Below are 14,993 nucleotides of genomic sequence, written 5' to 3' on the forward strand. Positions count from 1 at the left end.
AAAAAAAAATCATTGAAGGTTTTAAAATAAGTGAAAATCACTAATGTATAATATATACCACTATTTTATAGGTAGGTAGGTATTTTTGTAATAAAATGGTCACAATTCGTGATAATCGACAATCATATAAATTATAAAATAAGATACTAATAAATATTAAATAATAATAATAATAATAATAAATGAGTACCTATCAGACCTGGTATTATTAAACGTGACTTCGTGAGCTTGTAGCTATTGAATAATATGATATATCTTTATGTATAATAATATGGTCTTACGGGCGACTTAACGTCACATTGTTACAATATTATCCCTATATTATAAATTATTATTTTATATTTTATTAGTACATACATAATGAATATAACATATTACTTGTTATTCATAAAAATAATTACGAAGATATCCTCTTTTTTTCCAACAATATTTTCTAATATTCTACGAATTTAAAATTGACGAACCGTTATAGACTAAAATATATTCTAGATAAAACAAAAATTTAAAATTAACTTAATCGGTAATAATAAAAAGGCGGGTAAGTCGTGGATATCGCTCTACGCTCTACTGTACAGTAGGTTACAAGTCCATTACGGATGGAATTAAATTTGAATCCAATGATATTATATCATTGTAAACAAAAAACGATTCTGAGCGAAGACGGTTTATCTTTCTAGGATATATTAAAGATAATTAAAAATTTTCAAATCTTAGATTTAAAACGAAAAATTATTATGAATTTCTAGTTTGAAATAATTTGCGAATTTTCATGATTTTCGTGATTTTTACAAATGTTGTCAAAATTCAAACTTTGAATGCTTGTATTTTGAAATCGTTATATAATAATTTTATTTTTCAACTGCTATTGTTAAAATGTGTTAGAAGCCTTGTATTAAATTTTCAAGCTTTTCTACCGAACAAATAAATTTTTATCGATATTTATAGAAAAAAAATCTAAAAAGGTTGAAAAATTAAAATGTCAGTAAACAGCTCAAAACAAATCTAAATATTTTGAAAATTTTATCATATATAAACAATGCCTATATAAACATTCAGTGAAAATTTCAAGTATCTGCGGTCATTTGTTTTAGACTTTTAGAGTTACACCAAAATAAGAAAATCACTAAATGTGAAATCCAGTGAAAATCCAATGATGTAAAAATTTAAATTTCAAATGCTCATAAAAATTTAATTTTAATTTCCGTTGGACTTTTTATTTGTGATAAAGATTTAAAAACTTGTAAGGAATCTTGTATTAAATTTTCAAATCTTAGATTTAAAAAGAAATTTTTTTATGAATTTCTAGCTTAAAATAATTTGTGAATTTTCGTGATTTTTACATAATATCTTGTCAAAATTCAAACTTTGAATGCTTATAAACAAAAAATTGTGACTATGTATTTCTTTTATTTTTCAACTGCTATTGTAAAAATATGTCAGGAGCCTTGTATTAAATTTTCAAATCTTAGAATTAAAAAGAAAAACTTTTATGAATTTCTATCCAAAATAATTTGAACATTGCCTTAATTTTTACGTATTTAGTCAAAATTTGAAATTTAAATGCTTATAAAAAAAATTCGTGCCTGCGTATTTTTAATATTTTTTAAATACTATTGTAACAATGTGTTAGAAGCCTTGTATTAAATTTTCAAGCTTTTCTACCCAACAAATACATTTTTATCAATATTAATTTAAAAAAAACTAATAATGATCGAAAATTGCATATATCTATGAATAGTTCATTTTAAGTCGAAAATTTGTTGAAAATTGCACGGTGGATAGAATATATTTATATAAACGTTCGGTGAAAATTTCATGTATCTATGGTCATTTGTTTTAAAATTACATCAAAAACCAAAATCGATTTTGTCGAAAAATGAGTGTGCGTAAAATTTCCGTTTTTCCCTTAATTTTTAGTTTGTTTTTCTCAATTATTTTGATAAGTATTTTCACTTTTGACCCCCCAAAGTACCAACTAGATTCACTTTCTGATCGAACGAGGTACTGAAGTCAAAAATCAAAGCACTTTTACTGCCCCAAAACGTGATGACAGACACAAAAAAAAAAAAAAATAAATAAAAACACACATCATGGTAAAATCGATACATTCATCGCTCCGCTCAGAATCTAAAAACTAGAAGTTGATTTTAAGATAACGTAGATAAAAATAAGTTAATTAAAATTATTACGTTAATAAAAACAGCGAACTAGTAAGTTTAGTTAATAAGTTAAAATTAACTTAACTTTTAACTTATTAACTCGTTAATGACCAGCCTTGGTTATAACTATGAACTTTATTTCAAATTAAGTTCAAATGATTTTTCTACCATAATTATTATGTTTCGAAATTTATATTCTACCGAAAACCTTGAAAATTCATTGCAAACATTTCAAGGAAATCACTTGATTTTCCAGTTTAATAATAACATTTGATGAATATTTTATAATTATAAAATATAATATACACTTATTAATTATTATCGGATATTTTCTGTCGATTATAGGACTAAGTAAGTTATATATATATATTACGTTTATTTTGACATTTACTTATTATAAATATTATTATATTTTAAAATTATTAATTGATATTTATTTATTATACATACCTATTATTATATTTTACCCTTATTAATTGATATTTATTTACTATACATGTTATAATATTTTACATAGGTATTATCAAAGAAATCTGTTATTTTTTTTTGTGAAAAATTGTTGCCACAATCTGTTCCATAGCGTTGTCTTACTTACTGATAGCATTGAAAATTGTATTGCATCTTTTTTCGTACATTTCAGATTGATCAAAAAATTGACATATTTCTGACATAAAAAATTTTGATTCTTTTAACGAACTATTTTTCCAATCTTGTGAAATGCACGGGTCAACACTTGCACTCTCTCCACATACTTTTTTGAAAGTTAAATCACGACGTTTTTTAAATTTTTCCAACCAACCCTCACTAGCCTTGAAAATTTGTGATACCTAAGTTGGTAGCAAACAACTTAGATTTTTCTTTTACAATAGGTCCTGATATTGGAATGTTATTTACGTACGTGTCCCCAGCCCCCCCCCCCACATCGGATATTTCAAATTTTTTTTTGGCAAACAATTAGCATGTAATTAGCATGTATTTGCATGCTAACTTTTGTAATTTGCATGCGCTTTAATTAGGAGTGGGATCAACAAATAGGTGGGGGGGGGGCTGTAGACACGTGTCTCCGACCCCCCCCCCCACCCATAAAAAAAAATCACTTATTTCCAAATTTTTTTCTAGGCCAATATTTAGCATGTAATTAGCATGTATTTGCACGCTTGGTCCCAAAACTCTACCGTCATTCGTTGGTTCGCAAAATCCGTTTTTCTAATTTGCACGTGTCCCCAGCCCCCCCACTACTCGAAATAACTGGAACGGCATAATCGCTTCTACGCCAATATTTAGCATGTAATTAGCATGTATTTGCACGCTTGGTCCCGAAACTCTACCGTCATTCGTTGGTTCGCAAAATCCGTTTTTCTAATTTGCACGTGTCCCCAGCCCCCCCCACTACTCGAAATAACTGGATCTGCAAAATATTAAAAAATATCAAAAATATTATTTTGAATATTAGTTTTTATTACGAGTACGTTAAATAGATTGTAAATAATTTTTATACATATGAACTTACATATAATCGTGTTTAAAGAAATTCGAATTATAAAGGTTCGTTGAAAAAAATTTTAATTGTAGAGTGTGCCTCACCGACAGACATTTCGAATTATCGAGGGGACTATAGAGTGACTAATGTATATATATAATGCTACATTATGCTCACTTTAATAAATTGTAAAAGTTATGCATATCCTTTGCTCTCAACAATGATGTAATGTAATTATTTACATTACAATCATATATTAATTATATTATATATTGTTATTGCTACTTAATTAACGTACCTAAGCGTCCTAAGCAAATATAAGCAAATATTATATTTATTATATAATATGTAATATATGTAATGTAATGTACAGTAAATATAGGTTAGGTTAGGTTAGGTTAGGTTTATATTACTCTGTTATGAGAATGCACACCATTTCATTTTTTAATATAGGTATTATTTTATTATTCAACCAGGCTTATAAATGATATATATATATATATGTATATATAATAAATAGGTATCATTTTACTACTTTATAACTTTTTTTAATTTTATTGTGTTTAATGTTATATTAAAATTTAAAATATAATAAAATTAATTGATACCTATGTTTAATTAATAAGTACAATTGGCAAATTACATTTTTTTCTTACTTATTTTATTGCAATACCTTAAGGCTACCCTTACTTAAAATAAGCCATTGGTTACACTAAATAAATTCCAATTCCTTAAAACATACAATATGTAGTCTTCAGTATTATTCAATAACCTATAGGCTACAAAACTACCAGCAGTAATTTGTTCGAACTTATGATGACATGTGTGATGTGTTATATATTGTATATAATTGTAATAAAAGTTAGGCTCGGTATGTAACAGAAACACAATAAAAAAAATCATCATTGTACCTATTAATATACTTATTACTAATTTGTGACTAAACCATACTCTGTTATCATAAGAATTTCTACACGGCATGCACACCATTTTATTTGTGATATTCATTAATTTCTTAATTCACTTAATACTTTATTATTATTCGTTGTGAATTTCTAACTGATGCCACACATGCATATATATATATATATATTTAAATTGATTAAATAATTAATTTTTGTTATCTTAAAATATAGTAAGTTTCATACCCAAATTATTATAATTTCAAAAGCACATACCTACTATGGCCAATGTTTGTAACTGGTTTTCAATTTCGTTGTATATGTATAATATTATGTTTAATTTCTATGTATTGCTATCAACGCACAAATTGGTTAATTGATTAGAATTATTAGGTATTTTTTTTAAATATAACTAATGACTATAAGAATTTCAACGTTAAGTACAGCGTTTAATTTATGTATTTTAATATTATTCAAAATGTCTATCAAATCATCAATGATCATATTTATCATTATTATTATTATTATTATTATTATTATTATTATTATTATTCTATTAAGTAGGTACTACTTATTAAAACTATAATTGTAAAAGATTGTGATTGATAATATTAAAACCAAATACTATGTGTACAACACACATATATTATATATAATAGGATACATTACATTTAATTGATGTTTTATATTTATAACCATGTGTCTATATAAATAATGTATAGCATTTATTATCAAGTTTATGGAACATTTTAATTTCACTTACTACGCACACGTCGTTCGCAACTAGACGTCTACATACTTTGCGCCAACTTAGCCCCCCCAAAAGAAATTAATCAATTGATTCTTAAAATATTAATAAACTTTTAAAAATTCAGCTGTATCTATTTTTTTTTTTTTTTTGGAAAGTTTTTAAAGTTTAAAATTATTTTATATTGCCTACCTTTCTATAAATAGTGGCTAATATACCAGAGTCCTATACTCGACATATTTCATCTTTTCTATGATACAAGTTTTTATCGTTCGTATTATGTACGCACTGGTTAATTGGCGATTATCACTGAAAATCTGTTACGACTTACGGGTACACTGTATATAGCGAATAAATACGTACTTAAGATCTACAATGGAGCAAGATAGATTTTGTAATTTATCGATATTAAATATTGAAAAAGATATAGAAATTGATCCCGAGTTCATTTTGGAACAATTCACAGCCATCAACAAAAGAAAAATGAATCTTATATAATATGTCAAATGTCAATAATTATTTCACGATGCATATAAAATATATAATTAAAAGTAAATGTTGGTATTAATGGTGTTTAAATTTTAAGATGGTGTTGGGGGGCATAGCCCCCACGGGTTACTTTTGGTATAATATTGAGGTGGGGCTATAGCCCCCCCTAAGATTTTGTACTAGTTGCGCCACTGCTGGTTGCCTTAACCTTTTTATTCACTTGAGATTCGGCTTTAACATTTTCTTCTACAATAATACAATATCAGACTATCGACGTTAGGAGGCATGCCTAGCAAACGTATAAATTTGTACCGGTTTAAAACTGAAAGCTAGATACACAATATTATAGTTTTTATTTTGTATTTATTCTTTTTGCACGCACAAAAGAACCGGGCATGCGATGTTACATGCATCCAATCCACCATACGCGGATGTTCTATCCCGCACAGATTTGCATACATTGATGATTGATAGCTAGACATTCGGTTACAATTATTCGTATTTCCTTATTGTATATACATTCAAAAAAGAACCGGGCATGCAGCAGGACACGGTATTACACCAGATGAGGAAAGGCCGCTAGACACTCAAAGTCACAGTTTTCGGTATGACTTAATTTTTAAATTTCCGGTGAAACGATTTTTACTTGACCACCACGACTATATTCGCAGTCAGATTGTCTTCCTTAGTGATTTAATGACTGATAGCTAGACAATTAAATACACCTATCAACTCTAAACTTTTTAACAACCAAAAGCAGCAGACAAACGTAACAAATTTTCAGTATATCCATTTAGAACGTTAATGACGGATTGCTAGACTCTCAAATTTTAAACATTCCCGCCAAGCTATATCTATAATCATTATCACAAATAACTTGCACCGATTTCGTACCCACTCAAAGCCACAGGCCCCGATTTTAACCGGGCATGCGGCAGGACACGGTATTAGTGTATTACAACAGAAGAGGAAAGACCGCTAGACACTCAAAGTCACAGTTTTCGGTTTGGCTTAATTTATTTTTGAATTTCCGGTGAAAAGATTTTCGCTTGACCACCACGAAGGCGACGGAGCCGGCTTCGACAATGCCCGGAATCGAGTTACACAAGCAGCTAGTCTATTATAATAAAATATTAACCTTACCTTAAACTACGTGTTTATAAAGTTTAATTATATGCAATGCCTGAAGGTAGACATATAATTATAAATATGTCATAACTAAGAATTCTATTTCAAATTAAGTGCAAATGATTTTTCTAAACTAATTATTATGTTTCAAAATATATATTCTACCAAAAAAACTTGAAAATTCATTGCAAACATCTCTTATAAATCACTTGATTTTCCGCTTTAATCATAATATTTGATGAATATTTCATAATTATAAAATATATTACTTATACACTTATTAATTATTATCGTATATTCTCTGTCTATAATAGAGGGAAGTAAGTTGATTAAATTTAATATAATTATATAATCTTACGCGATTTACTATATGTTTCTTAAAAATTTTTAAATATTGAATTTTATGCTTATATAATATTCAACATAATTTATATAGGAAGTGTGATTTTATTTTTTAAATATCTGCATTCAATTTTCCGAGGTTATAAAAAAAAAAAAGCTGTTACTTATAATCTATTATAATTAAATATTAACCTTAAACTTCGTGTTTATAAAGTTTAATTCTATGCAATGCCTGATAGTAGACATATAAGTATGAATTTTTTGAAATTAAGAACTCTATTTCAAATTAAGTTCAAATGATTTTTCTACCCTAATTATTATGTTTCAAAATTTATATTCTACCGAAAAACTTGAAAGTTAATTGCAAATATTTCAAATAAATCACTTGATTTTACAGTTTAATCTTAACATTTGATGAATATTTTATAATTATAAAATATAATATATCTACACTTATTAATTATTATCGGGTATTCTCTGTCTATAATAGAGAAAAGTAAGTTGATTTAATTTCAAACAGTTATTTAATATTAAACGATTTATAATTTGCATTTTAAATATGTTAAAGTTTAATTTTATGTTTATATTATATCCAAAATGATTTAAATAAGTAGTGAGATTTATTTTTTATTTTTAATGTCTGCATTCAATTTTCCGAATTTCTAAAAAAAAAGCTTTTAGTTATAATATAATATAATTAAATATTAACCTTAAATTACGGTTTATAATGTTTAATTCTATGCATGGCATGATAGTAGACATTAAGAATATGTTATAACTAAGAACTATATTTCAAATACGGTCCTAATGATTTTTCAACCCTAATTATTATTTTTCGATATATATTCTACCTAAAACCTTGAAAATTCATTGCAAACATTTCAAATAAACAACTAGATTTTCCTTTTTAATCATAACATTTGATGAATAAGTTATAATTATAAAATATATTATACACTTATTTATTATTATCGGGTATTCTCTGTCTATTATAGAGCAACGTAAGTTGATTTAGTTTTAAATAATTATTTAATTTTACACGATTTATAATATGCATCTTATATATGTATAAAGTTTAATCATATGTTTATATTATATCCAACATGATTGAAATAAGTAGTGTGATTTTATTTTTTAAATTTCTGCATTCAATTTTCGAGTGTCTAAAAAAAAAGCTGTTAGTTATACCCTATTATAATTAAATAATAATCTTAAACTACGTGTTTATAATGTTTAATTCAATGCATGCCCCATAGAATTAAGATTATGTTATAACTATGAACTATATTTCAAATTAAGTTCAAATGATTTTTCTACATTAATTATTATGTTTCGAAATTTATATTTTACCGAAAAACTTCAATATCCATTTGTATAAGTGTAATGAAATGCTTATAAAATTAAGTACACCTCCTAATTATAAAGAGCACAAACATCAAAAAATTAGTAGGTACAGAATTTCAGTAGCAAATTATTAAAGAAAGACTCATTTTGAGTCGTTTTGCTGGCTCCCCCAATAAAGATTCCTTGTAGTTTATTAGGGGCTGTAACATAAAATATGATCCATGAACACATATCCGCACAGACGAAATCTTTAGTAGTTTGAATTTTTAGTCTAGAGGTGCAGGGATGCTACAAAATATCATTTTTTTAAATTATTATTTTGTAAACTATGTGCTACCAACCGGTACTACAGCTGTTGAAATCTGTTACTGTTACAGTCAGTTTTGGAAATGAACCCATATCATTATATGTTATATAGTGGCCATTGATGTTGATCTTCTAATTGAATATGAGTTTTAGTGAAACAAATACTATTATGAACTAAGTATTTTAATTTTGTTCATATTTATTTGCTGTAATTAACTCATAAATTATGAATAACCTAATCTTAAATTGTTTATATCTAAGAATACTTATACCGTAAACCTAAATTTAAATTATGCGTTTGCTTGACTTCCATCGTTTGATCGTTGTAAAATTCTACGGAATTAAATGTTTTGTAGAAGGTCATATTAGGTCATCCATATAATATATTTCTTGGTAGACTGTGAATCATAAGGTACCTGTATTATGATTTATAAAATAATATGTTTATTATTTTCTTTCTAGCACCTCAAAATGTAATAGATGGTAAGTGAATATTGTGGTATTTTTTTTAAATTTTAATTCTGATATTCAATTTATGTGATTTGTGTCTCATAGCTTTTGTAAAGATACCACCCTCAAATCTTTACTTACTTGATGTGTACTACTGTAGTTATGAATCCATATTCAGTTAGGCTATTCACCTTTTTTAACATTATTTTGACTCTGGATTTATGAAATATAAAAAAACTATGTTTCGTTTGATTTCAAATAAATCAATTAACTTTATATTTTAAAAGCGTTTATATGTTTTAATCAATCCGTATCTAAGATATTACGGTAGGTCAATTAATAATATCTCATAAATAATAAATAATAATTTATTTTTATTTTTTAGAGATCATTAATCGTACGTTTTACATATTTAATTTAAATTATATGTAAAATGTATTTATAGTATGAGTTAAATTTTTAAATTTTATTAATGTTTAGTGAACTTATCTATGATTTATTTAGGTTTTTACATTTATTAAAAACCAATATAAAATATAATTTCTAATATATAATAGTAGATTATATAGTTTATTATAATACAATACAGCTTAATATCGGTATGATTATTTTTACAATCTAATATTTCACTAGAGAATATTTACCTCCCGGCAAAAAATTCTGGGGGTAAAATATCACTAGTGAATATTTACCCACCGGTAAAATTTTCCTAGAAAATATTTACCCCCCCCCCCCCCCCCGGTAAAATGTTCGGGGGTAAAATTTCACTAGATATATTATTTTAATAGTTTTACATGAATATTTGTACAGATTGCAGGTTAATTTATTATTAGCAGGAATTATGTTAAATTTGTTTATTTATTTCTCAAATTAACTATACTAATGAACTATATTAATTAGTTTTTTTTTAAGTTTTGACACGTGTATAAAATATAAAAAAAAATTAAATTATATAAATAATAAAGTATTTTGTATAAAAAGAAAAAAATTTTGAATTATATAAATAATCAAAATAATCAAAACAATGAAAAATACAAAGTAAAAGTAATAAACATATAAATTAATAATTTGTGATTGTCAGGTAAATATCATCATCCTGGAAGCAAATAATATTATTAGATAACTGAAATGTAGTAATAGTGTTCTTATAAGTTTATAATACTTTACTTGTTTATCAAAACCAGCTATTTTTTTCACTTTCAACACAACTTCAAAGTGGTTAGAATTTTTATGGTTGAGGTATATTGCCATTTTGTTGTAGTCTGGTTTAGTTGATAATTGCAACGAATGTGAAAATCGTAACCATTGATTTGCCGTGAAGGAATATATATCTGCACTAAGAAATGCAGCAGTAAAGTGCATTTCTACTTCAGTTGCCCAAACTTTGTCACTTTCCATGTTACTTTTAGTTATATAATTCTGGGTGTTGGAAAAATCATCTACTTTTTTGTTATGATTTTTCATAAACTGTATTATTAGTTTCCTAATTTCAGAGTGTTGCACTTCAGTTCCTGTGAGACACAACGAAATTGCTCTGAAAAAACCTAACCATCAGGTATAGTTGAAGCACATACATTGGGAAAATGAAGAATACTATTTCTTGTCGTTTTAAAATCATCGCTTTGAACATAAGCCAGGTTCATTATTTTGCACTGTTCTTTTTGCCACTTATTATTTATAGGATGAAAACGAAATTTTAATCCATCTGAAAAAAAATTACGTATTTTGTTGTCTTGTAGTTGTATTGTTTCTGCAGATATTTGTAAATTCGGTTCTTCTATTGCCACTATTGGTTTATCTGCATCCGATGTGTATCTATCTTGTTTTTTTTTTTAAAGTTTTTTCATGGATCCTTTAGTCGAATAATGTTTTAAATTTGAAATAGGATGTTGCTTTTGAATTAATTTTCCTTTCATTGTTTTTAAAATGCAGTTGTTATTTTTTTGAATTTTTATAATTGTGTAAGGTCCTGTAAAAGGAGCTTTAGACCACCCACCTTTTCGATCGTCTCTGATACAATTACGAAGCAGTACTGTTTGGGCAGCAGCACTGTTGCTCCGCTGTACCTCGCGTCGGGTGTCGAACATTCGCGAACCCCGTCCCCCTCCACCACCCGTGACCGCGCTGGTGGCGTGCTTCCAGCCGCGGGCCACCGCCGTCAACCAGTTCTGCCCGCACATCCGTGCTTGACCGATCGTTTTTTGTTGTTGCTTCCGTACCCGTGCCATTTTTGTGGTTGTCGTTGCGCTAGTGTTTTTGGATCCGTTTGATCTTGTTGTTGTGTTCGGGATCGGCCGTTTTGACCTCTCCGTTTGCGTCAACGCGCCAGTCCGTTACTGTGGTTGGGCAACGTCGACTCCGAGTACATCATTCTCCGTAGTGCGGGTCGGATCCACTCGACGTCCATCACCGTACGCGTGAATTAATCCGTAAATGTGCCCGTGTGTTATACCAGCCACGCTTGTCGCCTTGTTAAGTGCGCTCCCCCCGTTCGTTGATCCATCGACCCATCGTAGTTCGCGATCGGCCGATTTTGGGTTTCCACGTGGTTTCCCATTGCTGTAAGCCGCTACACCACGAGTGCCGCATTAGTCAGGGGTGCCAATTGGCATCTTCGTCGGTGTACCAGTCCCGATCGCTGTTCGTCGGCATCACTGTTTCCATCATCTTGTCCAGGAGTCAGCTGTTGTCAGTCCAGGCCCTTATCACCCTCGGTGTTCAGATAAGAATTGTTTTTGTCTTTGTTATTGTTTATATTTACATATCATTTTGTACTTCGCCATTCCCGATGCGTAGGTCATTGTAAAGGTATGATCATACCCCCCGTTTGTAACACTATTGTTAAGTATATGTATTGATAATAATAAGTTTGTCTTAGTGCCATAAGAGCACAACTTTCAATTTGTATACAATTTATGGCTAGTACCTATCATAATTGGTTAAAGGTACCTACTCCTCCTTGACACACAGGTTAAAACCAGATACAAATATCCGCCGCGAGTGTCGTGCGGCCAGCTAACGATATTATTTCAATAGCTCCGTGACGGTGCGCATTCAAGTACTAAGTTACCAATTTTAAAATTTGGTTTATTAGAATGACGTGTGTCATATGCTTTTTTTTGTTTTATTTGACTTTTTTTAATGTTATTTGCTGCTTGAGTAAAAACAGAATTTTTAATTTGCAAAATTTGTGCTAATCGTTTTTCAAACAAATTTTGATCCACTTCATTGCATAAAATATTTGTATCTCCTTCTTTTAAAATTCCATCTTCCTTCATTTCATTTGAAGTGATTTCTTCCAAAGTAATGTCCATGGGTAATGTTGGTTCTCGATTATATAACAAAAAAAATGGTGAATATTTTGTACTTTCGTGACGAACTGTACGGTGAGCAAAAAGAACACCGTCAATTATGTCTGGCCATCTAGAAACATAATTTTCATTATATAATGTTTTTAAGATCATGTTATTTATTGTTCGGTTCTGTCGTTCGACAAGCCCATTGCTTTGAGGGTGGTAAGCTGATGTCAGTCGCTGTTTTGTACCAGTGAATACATGAAGGCGATCTGATACCTGGTTAACAAATTCCTTACCTTGGTCATTTATTTGTATTGACATGCAGGAATGTCTACAAATAAGTTCAAATAAAAATCTAGCAACAGTTTCAGCAGTTTTATTTTGAACAGCTTTAATTTCTGACCACTTACTGAAATAATCAATTGCCACAATAATATATTTATTTTGGTTTACTTCAGGTAATGTGGCTATATCTATACCTATTTGTTTCATAACAGCAGTTGGCACAGATACTGGCTGCAGTTTTGGAACAGCTTTTAAAACTGCTGGATTAACTTTCTGGCAAATATCGCATTCTTTTATAAAATCACATACGTCAGAATAAATATTAGGCCAAAACATACGCGATTCTATTAAAGATATACACGCATCTCTGCCACGGTGAGCAGATAAGGATATTGATTCTACACTAGATTCTGTACCTCGATGAGCCATTGATATTAGTTCGTTTTGTTTTTTTTTTGTCTAAAATAACTGGTAAAAACTTTTCTTCATTTTGATTGGTTAATCTATTCTTAATTTTTTTTTTATAGAGTAATGTTTTTGAATCGTCTATTGTAAATGGCTTACATTGTCTACGGAAATTAGCTTTTTGATTTTTGGTGGTAATATATGACGGATAAATTTTGTCTAATAAATATTGATGGACTGATGATAAGTTTAATGCTGAATAAGTAGATGAACGCACTACAGGTGCTTTATCCTTCTCAGCTAAGTTATTCTCATTTGAAATATCAGAATTTTCCCACGGCCGAAACATATTGTCCAAATTAAAAAGAACTCAGTCACTATTTATATGATCTGTAAAGTAAAGCCGCAATGATAAGAATATAGCGAACTACTGTAAAAAAAACTACTCTAACTAGTCGCGTCGACTGTTGAAGACACCTAAATGTGTCGTCAATTGCCAAATCTAAAATTACATATATATGACCCAACTCAATAAATATTTTAATTATAAAATAATAAAATATATAGTTATATATATATATAATTTTAAAATGTATGATATATTACATTTAATATACATACATATATATGTATACATCTTGTTTGTAAACTATTATAAATATTATTTATATATATATTTATTAAAAGTTCTTGACTTACCTGTAAAATATTGCAGCAGCAATATGAGTGGCAAAATGATTGGTCTCACCAATAACCAAAATTCTGGACTGTATAGGTAATTGCTGTATGTAGTTCAAAATTTGTTCAATATTTTAAAACACTACACACGGATACGGTACACGGTAGAAACTAGAAAGAAATAACTTTTATTGACGACATGAACACACACACACACACACACACACACACACACACACACACACACACACACACACACACACACACACACACACACACACACACACACACACACACACACACACACACACACACACACACACACACACACACACACACACACACACACACACACACACACACACACACACACACACACACACACACACACACACACACACACACACACACACACACACACACACACACACACACACACACACGCGCGAAAGAAAAACGAGCCTCGCGAACACGATAAGCAATAAGATAAAAGAGATTAGGTAGATACTAGATACCTAATTATCAATGCTATTACACTATATCATTATTTACATTGTAGGTATTATTGTAATAAAATAGCCTAATTTGGGTTAACCGGAACATACTATTACTGTTTCAGTGGCTTCATTTTGTGAAAAAAACATGTATGATTGTGAGGTACCCATATTATTATTTAAGACGTTGGGTAATTAAGAAATTGGAAAAATATAAAAAAAGTAAATATCCTATAACAGCTGTACAAATACTCATATAAAATTATAAAAAAAATATATCTAGTGAAATTTTACCCCCCAAAATTTTACCGGTAGGTAAATATTCACTAGTGATATTTTACCCCCGGAATTTTTTGCCGGGAGGTAAATATTCTCTAGTGAAATATTACCGGGGGAGTAAAATTTCACTAGTGAATATTTACCGGAGAAGGTCAAATTTCACGCGGTAAATAATCACGGGTACAACGGTACAACAATTGAATACGTC

Source organism: Diuraphis noxia, unplaced genomic scaffold, assembly GCF_037042655.1.
Source record: "Diuraphis noxia isolate RWA-SAM2 unplaced genomic scaffold, SU_Dnox_SAM2 contig0003, whole genome shotgun sequence".
In the NCBI taxonomy this organism is placed as follows: Eukaryota; Metazoa; Arthropoda; class Insecta; order Hemiptera; family Aphididae; genus Diuraphis; species Diuraphis noxia.